The sequence below is a fragment of the Trichoplusia ni genome, chromosome 15, assembly GCF_003590095.1.
Source record: "Trichoplusia ni isolate ovarian cell line Hi5 chromosome 15, tn1, whole genome shotgun sequence".
NCBI classification, from domain to species: domain Eukaryota; kingdom Metazoa; phylum Arthropoda; class Insecta; order Lepidoptera; family Noctuidae; genus Trichoplusia; species Trichoplusia ni.
In genome coordinates this window covers 7072948-7088258 of record NC_039492.1, presented here as the reverse complement: position 1 = coordinate 7088258, position 15311 = coordinate 7072948, and the positions used below count along the sequence as shown (strand labels likewise).

At 37.6% G+C, this 15311-nt stretch overlaps 2 non-coding genes across 2 annotated transcripts; both read left to right on the top strand.

Moving 5' to 3' along the window:
* The first annotated feature begins 10246 nt into the window (after positions 1 to 10246).
* On the top strand, positions 10247 to 10338 carry Trnai-uau. Its single transcript is given in 2 exon segments — positions 10247 to 10284; positions 10303 to 10338. It is a non-coding gene; the product is annotated as a tRNA-Ile (tRNA).
* A 3039-nt stretch (positions 10339 to 13377) lies between these two features.
* Positions 13378 to 13459, top strand: Trnas-gcu. Its single transcript has one exon. It is a non-coding gene; the product is annotated as a tRNA-Ser (tRNA).
* The last annotated feature ends 1852 nt before the right edge of the window (positions 13460 to 15311 follow it).

The window sequence follows — 15311 nt, the reverse complement described above, 5'->3', positions numbered from 1 at the left end:
TCAGCCGTGATTGTTTAATTCAGTGCTTCTAAACGTGTCGTGGCTCGTGGCGCATGCGCCCAGTCACAACTACAAGTTTGATTCATAAGCGCCGATATCAGTTTATTTTGCATTTGTTTTGTAAACATTTAAATATTCATCTTCCATCGTCCTTTTACGTGTTTAGTAATAATAATACTCAAGACAACGACATTTCACTACAACAACGACAACGACTCTTCTATGTATACAAACAAAGAATTTACTGGCGTCTCCATTTTGAGGACTCTGTAGAGCAAGTCTTGGTAAGTTTTGAATTGTTATCCAAGAAAAAAAATTAGTTAAGGAATTGTAAAGAGGCGATCACACGTCACCTAAACTAGTAGATAATCGCGGGGGCATGTACCTGTTGCGATGCGCACTCCTTTCATGGAATATTGTTCTTGTTATAGAGAGCACACGACACAAAGCGGGTTTATCTGGACGCATTATGAGAAGCATCTCCGCTCCCAGATCGCGCGATAATACTCGTCGTCTTCGGCTCACAAAAGTATAGCGGAGCGCAGGGCACCGGCTCACGATGCATAGTGGTGCGCGGAGAGCGGAGGCGCGCGGTGCGGGCGGCGGCGCGACCGATGTAAGGTGATCTCGAGCCGAGTTGACCTTTGTGCATTACGGGCAACCGCCGTCGATCTTCTTTGTGTCGCGGCTTGCTTGTCAGCGTCCTCGCAAGAAGGAACTTTGTTGTCTTTCTCGAAAAGAAAGTAGGTAGAGATATCGATGTAAGCATTGTTCCGCCTTCGAGTTAATTCAATATAGTGCTGCTGTCTATCGAACGCCATTTTTGTTTAACATTTGAATAGGTCTTATTGTGTTCGCTGTTTGGCGTTCTGAATAGAGAGCAGGTGTGCCTTACGAGGTTTACGGTCGCTGATCTCTGACGTCCTAAACCTGAACTTTTATCACATTCGAAAACGTGTTTTAAGCCACGTAATTTTCATTGGCTTAACTATTTCTAACTCTATAAATACACAGCAGGGTAGTTAATTACTTTATTATCTTGACTGTGCTTGTAGCACAAACAGTAGAAACTTGTTTGCATGAATTGTCCAAATGCTAAAAAGCCATTAATATCTAATCGGTTATCTACAGTATTACAACAATGTCATAAATCACGGTGGGAATAATAACACTGCTATCCGATAGAAAGCGACCTGACTGAAATTAAGGGAAGTTGGTGCGTTATTGTGAAATAATAAAACGATAAAATACCATCGGAGATTATCATTTATATGGTCACCCGCTTCATATGAGCGATGAGGAACTGAGATGTGTCATCGGATTTGAGTATGGAGAGCGACATGTTGTCAAATGCGGGACTTTGTTGCGTGAGAGCGGCGCGGCGAGGCTGCACTGCGTGGCCAAGCATTCGTATAAAGGCTTACACACTTCATTCATATGGGTATGAGCAGAGGCTTTATTTCCATTGATTTCTTTCACGTATAACCCAAGTTGGATTTGTTTCTTTGATAATCATAAATAATTGTCTGTTTAGTAAGCGTTGTCTTGTCACGTCACTAATCTAATGTTGCTAGCATAATTTACGTTACAAAGATATGCTAATGTCGCGAATACTGCATGCACTCTCTATAATAGTTATATTTTACTTCATTCATTTGCATACTAGACAAATAATGAAATGAGTGAGTAAGGTACCTAGCCCACGGTGCAGTGTTTACGAGGGCCCACTACATAACAGGCTTAGCGCACTTGTCATTCTCTACTAATCAAACTGAAACGTCTCCACACTTATTCAAGAGGTTTATGCCTATACCATCATGCAAAAAATATAATAAATAAATAACTATATGAACGTTTTCAGCCTGCTTCCGATTCTGAATCACATCAAATTGTAATGTACACTTAAGGGTAGTAAAAAAAACAGAAACAATTATGGAATATTGTGTTAAAGCACACATTTACATTAATGCACGGATGTCATATGTAGTCGCTCACTTAACCGTACATAATACTTCTACGGCATCGCATGTTTAGCTATTTAAATGTTGATAAATAATTTTAATCCCACCCCATAATTATAACATTACACATATGAAAACAAAAGCACCCTCCACAGATGACGCGAGCGGGCGGGCAGTGCGGGCGCGGAGGCGAGCGCGGGCTGCTCAGAGCCGCCTTAGGTGCGCATCAATGACAGATGTGCCAATTTAGCCCGTGTCACCTCGCCCACCTCCCCACAACAATTAACTACGTCTATAACGGTCAGCTGGCATATTTTTTCTACCAATCTGGATCAGTTGGTCGAATTTTTATACGTCTGCTGACCCATATGTCTCGGAAACGTAACGCATTTCGACAAACTAATACAATAATTATACGCGATATAAATTAAAAGAAACCAGGCCGAATGGTTCGTTTTATTATATTGATGGCTTTAAATTGTCTAGGTTTAATATGTTTTAATAGACCTTTGTTTTTTAAGTAGATATATTTGCTTTTGGTTAATACTTTTAGACATAAACTAATAAACATCCCACTGATGAGTGATGTCTTCTGTTACTACATAAACGTTTAAGGTTAAATAATTCTTTTTTTTCAGGTGCATTTTACAACAATTTCGATTCCAGGAAGCAATTTTCGTATCAACCAACTAAAAGTAGCGTTAACAGTTTAAAAAGATACACACGCTTATATGCAGAGCACGACATTACAATGTAAGTAGGTAGTCGTGTGCGTACATACGTATGTACATACGCAACACGTTTCAGAGGGACAAGCCACAAAGTATTCCATGAATGTGTAATCAGAGAGTTTATTGATCGTGGCAAGATTAACACCACTCCGCATTGTCTGACTTGGCACGTCTTAAATTTTCCCTTTTTGTGCCAATAACTTAAGGAATTCACGAATTAATTTTTTTTCTTCACCTTTATGAATGTCGTCGTTTATCACAACTGGAAAGAAATATTCCTTCTTATGTTGCGCTTTCGTAACAGCTTTTCAATGGTAAATTGTGATGTTTTACGACTATGTCGCGTACCCAAAATAGAATACCTTCACTTACGCATACAGATATCGGCAGAGACCTTGCTGCACGAAGAGGAAGTTCTCCTGAACATGGGGAACAGGTTACATACTGGAGTTCTAGAAACACCAAAAAGAGGTGACATATCACCTACGATATTATAAGAAACAGGGGAGGAGAGACTATAATATTAGAAAATAAGATTATAATTAGTTACTTTACGGTACGGTACGATACATATACATTACAACTAATCTAGTGTAAAGCATGGGGGCACACTAGCAACATAGTTGCAGCGTTAAGGAACGGCGCCTGCGCATATGCGCATCCTGCGAGCACGTGCCGTCCACGCGGCCGGAAGTGCCTCGCATCGACCCACTTACCGCGACCTTCAAGTATTTGCGACTATCTCTCATCCCATCACTCGTAAGCTGCAACTTTGTGAGTTTAACTAAGCTAGTAGTGTGACAGCCAGCTACATTATATTCTAACAGAGCAACGGTCGGTCATTCGTAACCAACAGCCAATGTCATTGTCAATACCCGCCTCCGTGATCGCCAGCCGCTATAAACAAATAGTGACACCATTTACGATGCGATAGTAAACTGAATTGCTTTGCACATAACTATGTTAATATATGAAACCTGTAACTATAGGTTGTCATAGAATATTGTTTGTTTTGCTATAAACGTATGCGCTGTTCTGGTATATTGTGTGTCAAAGTTTCCCTTGCTATACGTAGCAAGCGACTAATATGCGTATTGCATCGGGAATTTTGTTATCTACATGTGAAAATACACAAAGCCAACATATCTTTAAATGATTGACAGTTCAGGGTTGCATCAAGTTATTGTAAGTTGAGATTAATAATAAAATCGAAGCAACGTTTTATTTGCATAGGGCTGTTGACAAAACTTAGGCACATCGATAAGGCTCGGACAGGTTGCGGCGCGCGGCGTTATCGGGTGGCGAGCCGCGAGGACATCCGCACGTTGTTGGGACCGCGGACGTGCGTTATCCAACTAACACAGTTTTATTATCGCGCATCCCCGTGTTCATCGCGATCGCATCAACCTATCAGCACCCACGTGATAAAATGCTAGTTTAAATCAACATGCGACACACGGAAGATTCACTACTATTCAAGGACTTATAAATCTGGAAACTGCTGTTGGAAGTCCCATAAATAGTGCCATCAATTTTATTGAATCTATATCTATACTAATATATAAAGCTGAAGAGTTTGTTTGTTTGTTTGTTTGAACGCGCTAATCTCAGGAACTACTGTTCCAAATCGAAAAATTATTTTTGTGTTGAATAGACCATTCATCGAGAAAGGTTATATACCATCACGCTGTGACTAATAGGAGCGAAGATACAATGGAAAATGCGAAAAAAAAATAGTGCATGTATAAATCATAACTTATATCTTCTAACCACGCGGACGAAGTCGCGGGCAACAGCTAGTTTGTAAATAAATCGTTATAGGAATACATAGAATCTAAGAAATAATCTTATATACTAAAATTAAGTTGTCATATTAAAGTGGTAAAAAAACTATCGCTAATTTACTAATATTGCTTTGACGATATCTTTGTTCGATTGGTTATGTATCCACACGTTTGAGTAAACGTGAGTAATCAATCGTGTGTATTGGTATAGACGATCAAATCAGCAAGAAGAGACGAAGCAGAGTAAGCATTACCTGCATAGTTGTTACAAATCTTCACACTCAGGTATAATGAGGAACACGTGACTTCATTTGTTTTCGAGTTCAAAGACCTTTGACCTTGCGATTGTTTTACGAGATTTTTATTTATTGTTTTACGAAGTATGTTGCACGGAAGTTTTTTTTTTAATAATAGTAATATCTAAGGCAAAATCAAAAGGAATTCAAGCCGCGGCCTGTTCGTTATATCAAATCTCATTTGTAACAATTATGCAAAAAGTGAAGCAACAAAGAAGTCCACAGGTAAACTAAACAACGCCATTTGTCATGGTTAACTGGAAACACAACAGTGCGATTGTTCCTCTTTAAACCTTGAACAATAACCTGTTCGAGTGCAGCGTCGGATTTTTTCCAAAATCTCCTTTTATTCGTATTCAAAAACCTTAATGGAATTTCGCATTGCGCCAGTCGGCGTATTGTACAACGGCGAGGAATGTGGATAAAATCAACAACGCATTAAATCACACATACCCGATTATTCAATAGTAGGGTAAATGGAATATTTACGCCTTGTGGCGAGGAAAAATCTTTAAAGATAAAATAAAATTTGGTATTTTTGAGAGAAAGATGTTTTGTGCGTGGGATAGAAGGCTAGCAGACTCGTGAGTGGGTTTATAGCTTTGTGTGGCATTGCGCAGAGTGCTGGTAGTCTGTAGGTCCCCGCATAAATCTGGTGAGGAGCAGAGCGGCCGGTGCGCGATGTTCACGCCTACATGGAGCGGGCGCACGCGCTGCTCGCCGCGGCCGCGCGGGCTCGCCGACCTGCACGTTCTTAGCATATCTGAATCTGTCTACACGCGGCGGCACACCGCTACTGCCAGATATGGGCAAAAATTGAAACACGGAACGTACATATCTGAGTGGGCCTCTGCCTACACATAAAAGCGTTGCGTTCGTGCTTTCTTATGTTTCGCCCCTGTATGGTAAAGAAATAAAATCGTGTCGAAGATCTGCATATCACACAGGTTTCACAGGCTACGAGATACTACTTTCTATTTGTGAGAATATAAAAACACAGCAAGTGTAGTGGGTGACATTCTGTTAAAATAAAAGTATGGAAGTCGTCAAATCCGATCCATGTTCAAACCATCCTTAGAACAATATAGGAAGAAGAGTCTTGTGAGGGATCTATTGGATAAATCAGATTGAAATCTTTCAGAGAATTGTGCCTTTCAAATGCTTTATTGGAACTCGGTCATTCTGCAAAATCACAGTAAACCAGAAGAAATTCGTTTGAGCTTAAAAAAACCTTATTTAATGTGAAAGAGGCTGGTTCTCTACAAATTATAAACGTTTTGGTATGTACATGTCAACTTTAAATTATTTTGAATATGATACGTGATTTATTGTCAATGTGATACTTATTTGATTTTAATTATTCACAAACAGTACAATTGACCATTGGGTGACTTCTCACGATGCAAGAGAGATCGTACTCCGCACTAGATGTTGGTTGCGCACAGGACCGTAAGTACAATACATAAGTTTTTGCGCGTCTCCTTACCTGGAGATGAATCCCACGGCCTCGGCGCCTCAACAGGTGTGCACCTGAGACCAGACGCGCTTTTTCATTACTCACATATAATCAAACAAAACGAACTACATGCTCGTTTGAGAATGATGCTCCGATTCATTCATCGTTTGCCGAGGAATTCTTTTATATTTGCTGGCCGAACTCGATCTTATTTTTATTGTCTCTTGAACCATTACGTCGGTGATATGAGTATGCCTTAACGACGGTATGTTGATTCCTAACAGATCGTATTTAAAGGTATGGTCGAATATTTGACTCCCACAAACTATATTTAATAAAAAAAATCTGAAACTTACAGTAAGATTATGTGGCAGTTAGGTATCAAAAACAATTAATTATATCAACGCCTCCCAAATGGCACAGGTGTACATTTAATGCACCAGAAGCAAATTTAAAACAATCACAACATGAAATCAATTTCATAACATTAATTTTATTAGAGTTGCTTGATAGAAGGGTGTTATATTTCATTTACCTCACATATTATATCACCGTCTTACAAAAATATATCTTGAGTTGGCACACGTGACATTTTGGGATGTAATTTGCAGTTCGATAACATTTCAATAGCGCTCGTCACGTGCTTACGGCAACCTTGATAAAGTGCTGGTCAACACATTGCAAGCGGGGCGTTGTCGCATACCGATGGCCCATTTAAACCCGACACTTCCACACGACACGCCCGTGCTCGTGCCTTTAAACCTTTAGCACTAAGCTCAGCTAAAAATCTGATTACCACCTGACTTCAAATATTCAGATACATCTTATTCAACTATTAAATATATTTAACTTTATAGTTCAATAACTATTAATCACAACAATCTTCAGTTCGCTCAACAGAGTAACCGAAAAAGTGTAACAGAGCAGATATACCAACTCACAAGTAACCTTGAATAGTTCGGCTGGGACGTAGTTAATATTTATTCTATATGTTTACATATGCATAGATATCTGTAGAATATCATAAACAAATACATCAACAAGTCGCACTGTTAGCTTTATACCATTTTATCGATAAATTTGTTCTTGATTTACAGTGCCCATAAAAGATAAATGCAGCCGTAACCTTGATCTACACACATCTTGATATTGGAAAATGTGGGCAAACAAAGGTGGGTAAATGTATTGCTCGCCCGTTCGTATTCCACGAATTATTTGAAGTTTGTCACAATAATAACAAGTTTTACATAGGTACGACTTGTTTATTTTTACTCCGTTTTATTAGCTTCGTCTTAATTTTAGATAAAAATGGTCGTTATCCCTGTATATCCTCATGGATTTCGAATGCGTATTTTTGCCGATTTTTTACAGCTCTAACAAAATCAATTCTCCTCCGTTTTGACTATACCTTAACTGGCAAAGTACTGTGCTATTTGGGTTCTAGTTCTACATCGTACAATAATAGCGTAATCCAGCTGACCTTCAAAATTTTGCATCTTTTTCCAGGCTTGCACATACGCCAAATTGTCCAATCACATAAATACAATATCTTTACGAAGGCTAAACTTACACCTTGTGAGAACCTCGAAAGCTCTACCTATATTTATTATGTTGCTCAAATGTCGTCCCGTCTTAGGTACATTTTATTATGATTTGAGTAAAACCCACTTTCTCACGCAGTCAGCACATTGCTCTAAATCGTCTTAACCAAACCAATGCCAATACTCTTTCAACATTATGTTTACCTGAATCAGCTGATTTTGGGCATTTGAACGGCTTGAATGAGCACAGAAAAAAAGAGCACCTCTACCTGTTCTTCAATTGAAATTGCGTTGAGAAACTTACACCTTACGTCGAGAACAATATCAATAATACTAATACAACACAGAATATGATGGTTTGTGACACTTGAGCATAGCTTTGGCATCTTTAGCGCCTTGTAAATTATTAGCATCGGTATCGAGTGAATTAGTAGTAATAGAAAAGTGATTTATTTTGTAATTAAATCTGAGCATGTGTGGGTTGATTTAGGCTCATATTGTAGTGTCGGGCGTGCGGCCAGTTGAACAGCGGTGCGCAGGCGCAACGTGGCATGGCGGCCGCTATCGATGCCGGCCGATCGCGTCGTGTTAATTACTTTCATTAAGGGCAATTGTCCTGCTCAATCGGTCTGATCAGTCAGTTTGCCGCCGCTCGATATTTCTACTCAATACCATTAGCCCGCCTCAATCGACGCAAGTCTTGCATGAATTGCGTTACACGTGCTTATCTGAGGTTTAATTGAAGTTGTAAGATACTTGATGCCTCTTATACCTTCGGTTCACAATGGTCAACGCTGCTATTTAACTAACGTCGATAACTAACTAAATTAATTGACTTTAACAGACAGTTCACAACACAAGAACCGGAGGTTACGTACTCTTAACTCTGTTTATTTAATGATTCTTAAGTCACAACGGCACTGTGTTAATGCGGGTATAAATTCTGTTCTACAAAAGTGACTTTCGCTGAAAAAAACAGCTAGGTTTTTCTATGATCTTCATGCTGTTACTAAGATAAAATCGATTCAGGAGTTATTTCATTTACAATGCTGTAATGAACCGTGAAGAGTTTGTTTGGTTTTATTGATGTATTCATAGATTGTTTTCAATGTAAATACATAGCTACATTTTACGATATTGCATACATAGGAACGAAATAATTATAGGTAAAGGGAGCTTAAGTACTAACTTTATAGGTAATGGTGCTTGCAGCGATGTTTCTCTGGCTGGTAGCAGGATGTGCGGTGAACAATAAACTATAAGTATTTCTCGATAGGCCATTAACATATCATTGTGGTGCGCTAATCGAATGGCCGCAAGCGCGGGTGTGCGCCGCGCGCCGGAGCGCTGCCGGCTCGGCCGGGTCGGGCTGCACGGCTACTCGTTACAACTTTAACAGTTCTATGAAACTGTATTCGCTAAATCTTTGAGTATAGCTAGCGCTATAAAGTGTACCATGGATCATGGATGGTAAAAAACTTCCAAATTATAAAAAAAAAATGAGAATAAGGACTGTTTTATGATATAATTAATATTACGATACGGTGAACAGCGTTATTTCAATATAATCAAAATAAATCACATTTTTGTTTACACAATGCAACCTTCTTTGTTATACATAATCAAAAACTGTACCTACTTACCTCTTTCAATACCTTATATAAAAAGTCGGTTATTTGATAAACCTCTTTGATTCCTAATACGCATCTATTTTGTGTACAGACAGAAACAAAGTTATGTTAATTAACGGTGTTAATTGCTACTTGTTTCAACATACGTGATACCTTCCAATTCTCCCATAATATAAATTCAATAAATTGTAACTGTTGAAATAAATTATTATATCGGTAACTACCTTCATCAATTATATTTAATTATCTAATCAAAATTATTTTATTCTTGTATCCAATTGCTACTAGTAACTATAATATTATAGTCAACTTACATTGGCCCACAATTGGGCTAAGGCCTCGTCAACGAATTTACCTTTATTCACTGTCTTCCTTAAATTGGTTCATTTAATCAGTCGATTTCGATTTTATAAGTTAAATCTACATAGCATACGTAATTGGGTAGGTACATAAATTGTTGTGAATTACAACATAAACTGTTAAAAGATAATAAGTACAGTTCGATGCAATAACAAAAAAATAACTGTGATAAAATTCTAACAACTCGGTGCCAAATGTAAACTATTGGTGTACATAGATACAAGATAACAAAGCGGTTTCACCGCTTCAGTGGTTCCATTAGTAACAATTAAAGTTATTTGATATAACTGCTTATCAGACATGTGTTAAAGACCATGATTCGTTGCCAACGCTGTAAAATCATCATTTACATAAATTATGACGCAATATTGTTAGTCATTCAACTACTCGACTTCCTCATGAATGGATAGAGCGGCAAGAGGCAAGGGTCGAGGGGCGGGAGGGGGCTCGTGGCAAGTATATTGTAATTTCGACAGCCCGAGCATCGCTCCAGTGGCGCAATTGGTTAGCGCACGGTACTTATAAGACAGTGTTCGTGAGCAATGCCGGGGTTGTGAGTTCGAGCCTCACCTGGAGCATTCTTTTTAGCACTTCTATTTTTGTGGTTGGATTATATTACTAATGTTCCTGTTGATAAAATTTTGGTATTTTCATTATTTTTACCTGTATCATATACAAATATTATGTATGATTATATATTAAAGCATTTTTTACCATGAATAGGAGCAATAAAATAATACCTAATAGAAAACGATTATTTTCACTGGTTCCAATAATTAGCATGATTAAATAAAGTGATACAAGTTTCACAAATGTGTTAAAAGAGAATCACTTGCAATTAGGATTCGGTATTTAAATAATGAAAAGTGAATTTCAGTGTAATCCTTGCGGCAATTTTTGGTTAGATTTTTTTTGAGACACCTAATTTAATTATTAAATTTAATAAAATAAATAAAACAGAGAGGTTGATATATTTAACAAATGAACTCACATAATCTTGTGCAAGTATACTATTGCCTAGTTATTTGTGTTAGCAGGTAGTTTAACAAAAATAAAAACATTTAAATAAAGAAGACAGAAAGATGTAGATAAAAAAGCGGGTTTACATTTTTTAATATTTGTTCAAGGCTTCGGGACCATAGTTGTTCACGTGTCCAAGCGCCATTAGCGTTTTTGTAGCCCCAAGCTAAGTGTGATGATGTATTAGATAACTTCATTTAATAATTTTGTACGTTGTGCAGATAAAATTTGTGATATACAAACGTGTAATTATGATTTGTCATTGTATGATACTAGGTTTGTATCTTGATTATTATTAATCTATTTTAGGATTGTCATGTTAAATTAAAATGAAAAATATTTTTTAAATGAATTAACTTTCGTCTTATTGAATTTGGCCCTGTGTAGGGCAGTCTCGTTCGTTTATTATATAATACCTAGGTAACGCTAACAACCCTTTCTGAAATGTGGGCGTGTCTTCCCCTACCTACCAAATCGCCGTTACGTAATACCTAATTAAATTTAGAACTCTAACTTGACGATATTTCAGGTAAACAGCGATGTTGTTTTGTTTTAAGCTGAATGATTAAAAATCATATTAACATTTTTAATCTTTCATTTTAAAACAAAACAACTTTTAAGAGGAATGTGAGGATGGGGATTTTCATACTAAGACTTAGATATAAAAAATCAAGATATGATTTTTATATCTAATGATACCTTTTAAGATACTTTACAAAATATGAATCTGAACAACCTGAATCTGTCTTGAATAAAAAAGGTATCTATAGATAGAGTATCAAAAGTAGAGGAAGTCCGGAAGATCGACATTAAATTTACGTCAGGCTAGGCCAGGCTAGAATCCGAGTTGGTACTTTTAAATCAGAAGTAATACCTTCGTTGCAAAAAAACTGCCTAACAGAATGGTTAGAATAATTACATATAGGTACAATCAAATCATACACCAGTGTCCGGCGAGAGCGAGCCCCGGGCCGCTACTGCGACATCTCGTCATTAATCCATTAATCCTGCACGAAGCAACTCCAACGTATTGCCAAATTTGTGGAGAACGATCGCGAACTAATAGCTCACTTATCTCAGCAAAGTCAATAAACTGAAACAATAGCCTGATGTAACCGCATTCCGGGCAATCTACATCAGATCTTTAAAAATCTGAGTCCTACAGAATCCAAATGAGCTGTATTGGTTTGTTTAACATTGATTGTTCTGCATTTTAGAAAACATTCCAAAAGCAGAATGAAAATAATTCTCTATCACATTTTTTATGGTTTTCTAAAAAAGCCTTAAAAAATTATACCTCTTAATTCCTTTTTATATCAATAACAAAAAAAATGCTGTGCAAAAAGTCAAAGCTATTACCTTAAACAAAGCATTTAACATCGTTAAAATAGGTAAATCGGCTTAATGTCAATTGTACATAAGCTAAAGTCTATCAGAAGTCAAATAGTTCCGGTAGTGCGGTAGAGGGTGCACGACGCTGCCACCAGTAATCTGGCAACCGCTACACGCTGCGTGACCTCCTGATCCTTCGCCCGCGCCGACCGACGCCCGCCCCCTTACTCCAAGCTATTTGTTTAACTCGGGCCCACATCAGATTATAACAACAAAACAACCTCGTGAATTGAAAATGCATTCCTTTTTCCACAAAAAGTCCAGTGGATTGAACAATTACACCATGGAAGCACGCGGGTTTCCGTAAATTCCTAATGATTTCTTTTGTCATGTAGAAATCGACCCGACCCTGCGGCATGCCGACCTCAAATCGTGAGGAATGTAAATTGTTGACCGTGCGCGAACAACCCCCGCAACATTAGTCCTTTGATTTTTTCTATCACCTACGAGAAAATATTCGGGAAGGCAGCGGTACGTGCGTGGCGAACGAGAATGTGGACACGCATTACTAAGCCATGCAGCGAATGCTCCAGAAGACTGCTGTGACCTTTGTGGCCGGTCATGCTCGGCCTCATTATATATGTAAATTCAGATTTCATCAGAAAAATGTCTCTTTTGAAGCAGATTGATTGACTTAGATTATTAAGACAAAAACCAAATTTGCAAATAAGGTTTACTACTTTTTATCAGAATTAAGTGCTTCATAACTTTTGTAAGGAGAGACCTATTAGGAAACGCTAAAATGGTTAACTAGCAACATGCTTACATTGAACAAATCCCTCTACTCCGGAAGCTCAGATAACGAACTATATAAACAATTGCCATACAATTGATTCCATCTCATATGCGTATATTTTGATTTTAAATTGACATATAGATAGAAGGCAAACATGAACAAAGATAGAATGGCAATAAAGATAAGAACCCAGTCCGGATATCACATGATCAGCAATAATATAGTCTAGGACCATAAACTATATAGTTAGGTACATTGGGAATACGTCTGGCATTCTACCGCTCTGATATTATTAGAATGCTTAACAAATTGACTGGAATTAATACATATTTTTTTAATTCAAAGCAGAACATTATTCAAAATAAGGTAATAAGGTAATATACTTTTTAAAATCAAGAGGCAGGTTATACATATACATGTAGACCTCGGGTAGTACTAGAGAATATATGTTTCAGCAAGCAGCATACATGACGAGGTGGCCGAGAGGTTAAGGCGTTGGACTGCTAATCCAATGTGCTCTGCACGCGTGGGTTCGAATCCCATCCTCGTCGAGAGGACTTTTTCTTATAATTATTGTTATGAAGAGTTCTTTTGATCTATTTATTTTTACAACTACAAAAATTACGAAGTACCTAGTAGCTGAGGCGCGGCCGTGTATTAAAAGAAAAGGTATTAATGTTGAGACTTATTTTTTTTTTAAATACCCTAATTCATAGTCACAGTTACAAGTTATCTGAAAACTTACATTATGTACCATATTCTAATTAAAGGATATAACAGTGATACAAACTCTTAATACAACTACATATTATATATGTATGAGTGTTTTATTAATGAAAACCATTAACGAGCGCCGCAGTGAATGATAGGGTAAAGGTCACGACTACGCGTAACTAGCAACAGGTTATTAGTCGATCGATTACAAGCACCGCACTAATACATTTTGTACGTTTAACTACCGACTTGTAGCAAGTTGCAGCTTTCTAGTTAGCTTGTAACACGTGAAGGCACCTGCTTTAAGTAGGTCAATGTAGTAAAATAAATAACGTTTAGTGCGAATTAGTTTTGTAAGTAGCAATATACTCAAATATCATTTGTATCCAAACCAAGTAGAGGTACTTATCGATTTGATATTTGAAGTCAGAATCAGACATGAATGGGCATTTTTTTATTTTAAAGAATAACCAAGCATAAGAAAATAATATTTTCAAGATCTTTCAAATTATTCAGGAATTTAACAGGTGTTAATTTTGGGACAGTAACTTAAAATCACAGTCGAAGAAAAGAAATACAATAAAATAAATTGTTACGCGTGACATTGCATATAACATCCGGTATACGTTTCAAATACCATCATGCGACACTATAGTCATTATTTATAAAATACTCTTTGGTACAACCTTAATAGGTCAGATAAGACAAAAAATTCATGATGAATTAAAATTCCGTTGTAAGTGGGTACCCGTACAATCCAGTCGTAAAGATAAGCTTGAGACAACTGTGTTTAGCATTGATTTTTGAGCGCTGTTGATCACGACGTGGTCTGCTTTCGTCACCGCCGACGGTAGTCGATCGACCCATAAATAACAAGCTAACGGAGCCTTTTATTACCATTAAATATTACATTGTGTTGATAATAATAGTTAATAAAACCTTTGTTTCTGTCCTCCTGAAACCGGACATAAATTTTAGACATTATGCACTTGTGCTGATATCTGAATAGTTCTCTTCTCACATAAAATACTGAGTAATTCTAATATTATCTCGTAAATCTAGAGTATAAATGTTGACTGTATGAAACAAAGGACGTTATGATAAGACTAAACGTTATGGGTGCACTTCGTGACATGGCTTGGCTTCCTGTGAACCATGCCGCTGGAAACCTAGGATGACAATCTATAATATTATAATACCATTTTTGGTGTTGCTAGCTAAAAGGTGGCAGTTTTGTAATCTTTAAAAACAATTACAATTTATTCACAAATCAATACTGGCACTCATGAAAAATTCTACCTTATTTGTAGTGACAGTCTCATAAGTGATGAACGGTGCATGGCAGCATGTTAGAGATATAGCACGTAGATGTACACCTTATTCGTCTAGTGTTATACTTAAGTGATCTAAAATGTAACCGGTTAATTGTAATGACTTTTCTTTTTGGCATAGTTCGGGCTGTCACAATAGAATGGAGCGCTGACAATCGTCGGCGCGCGGACGCTGATTGTATCTGTCAAACAGGAGCGTTTGTTTATGAGACCCGGCTACCGTGGCCCGGCCGCGCACACCGCGATGCCGCATGACGACCGGACTTCCATGTCGACACTCCACACTCACCTATCATCTGTCCATCACTCAGTACAACCCACTATTTTCTTCCAACTTTCTAATGGCACCACGTGCGAG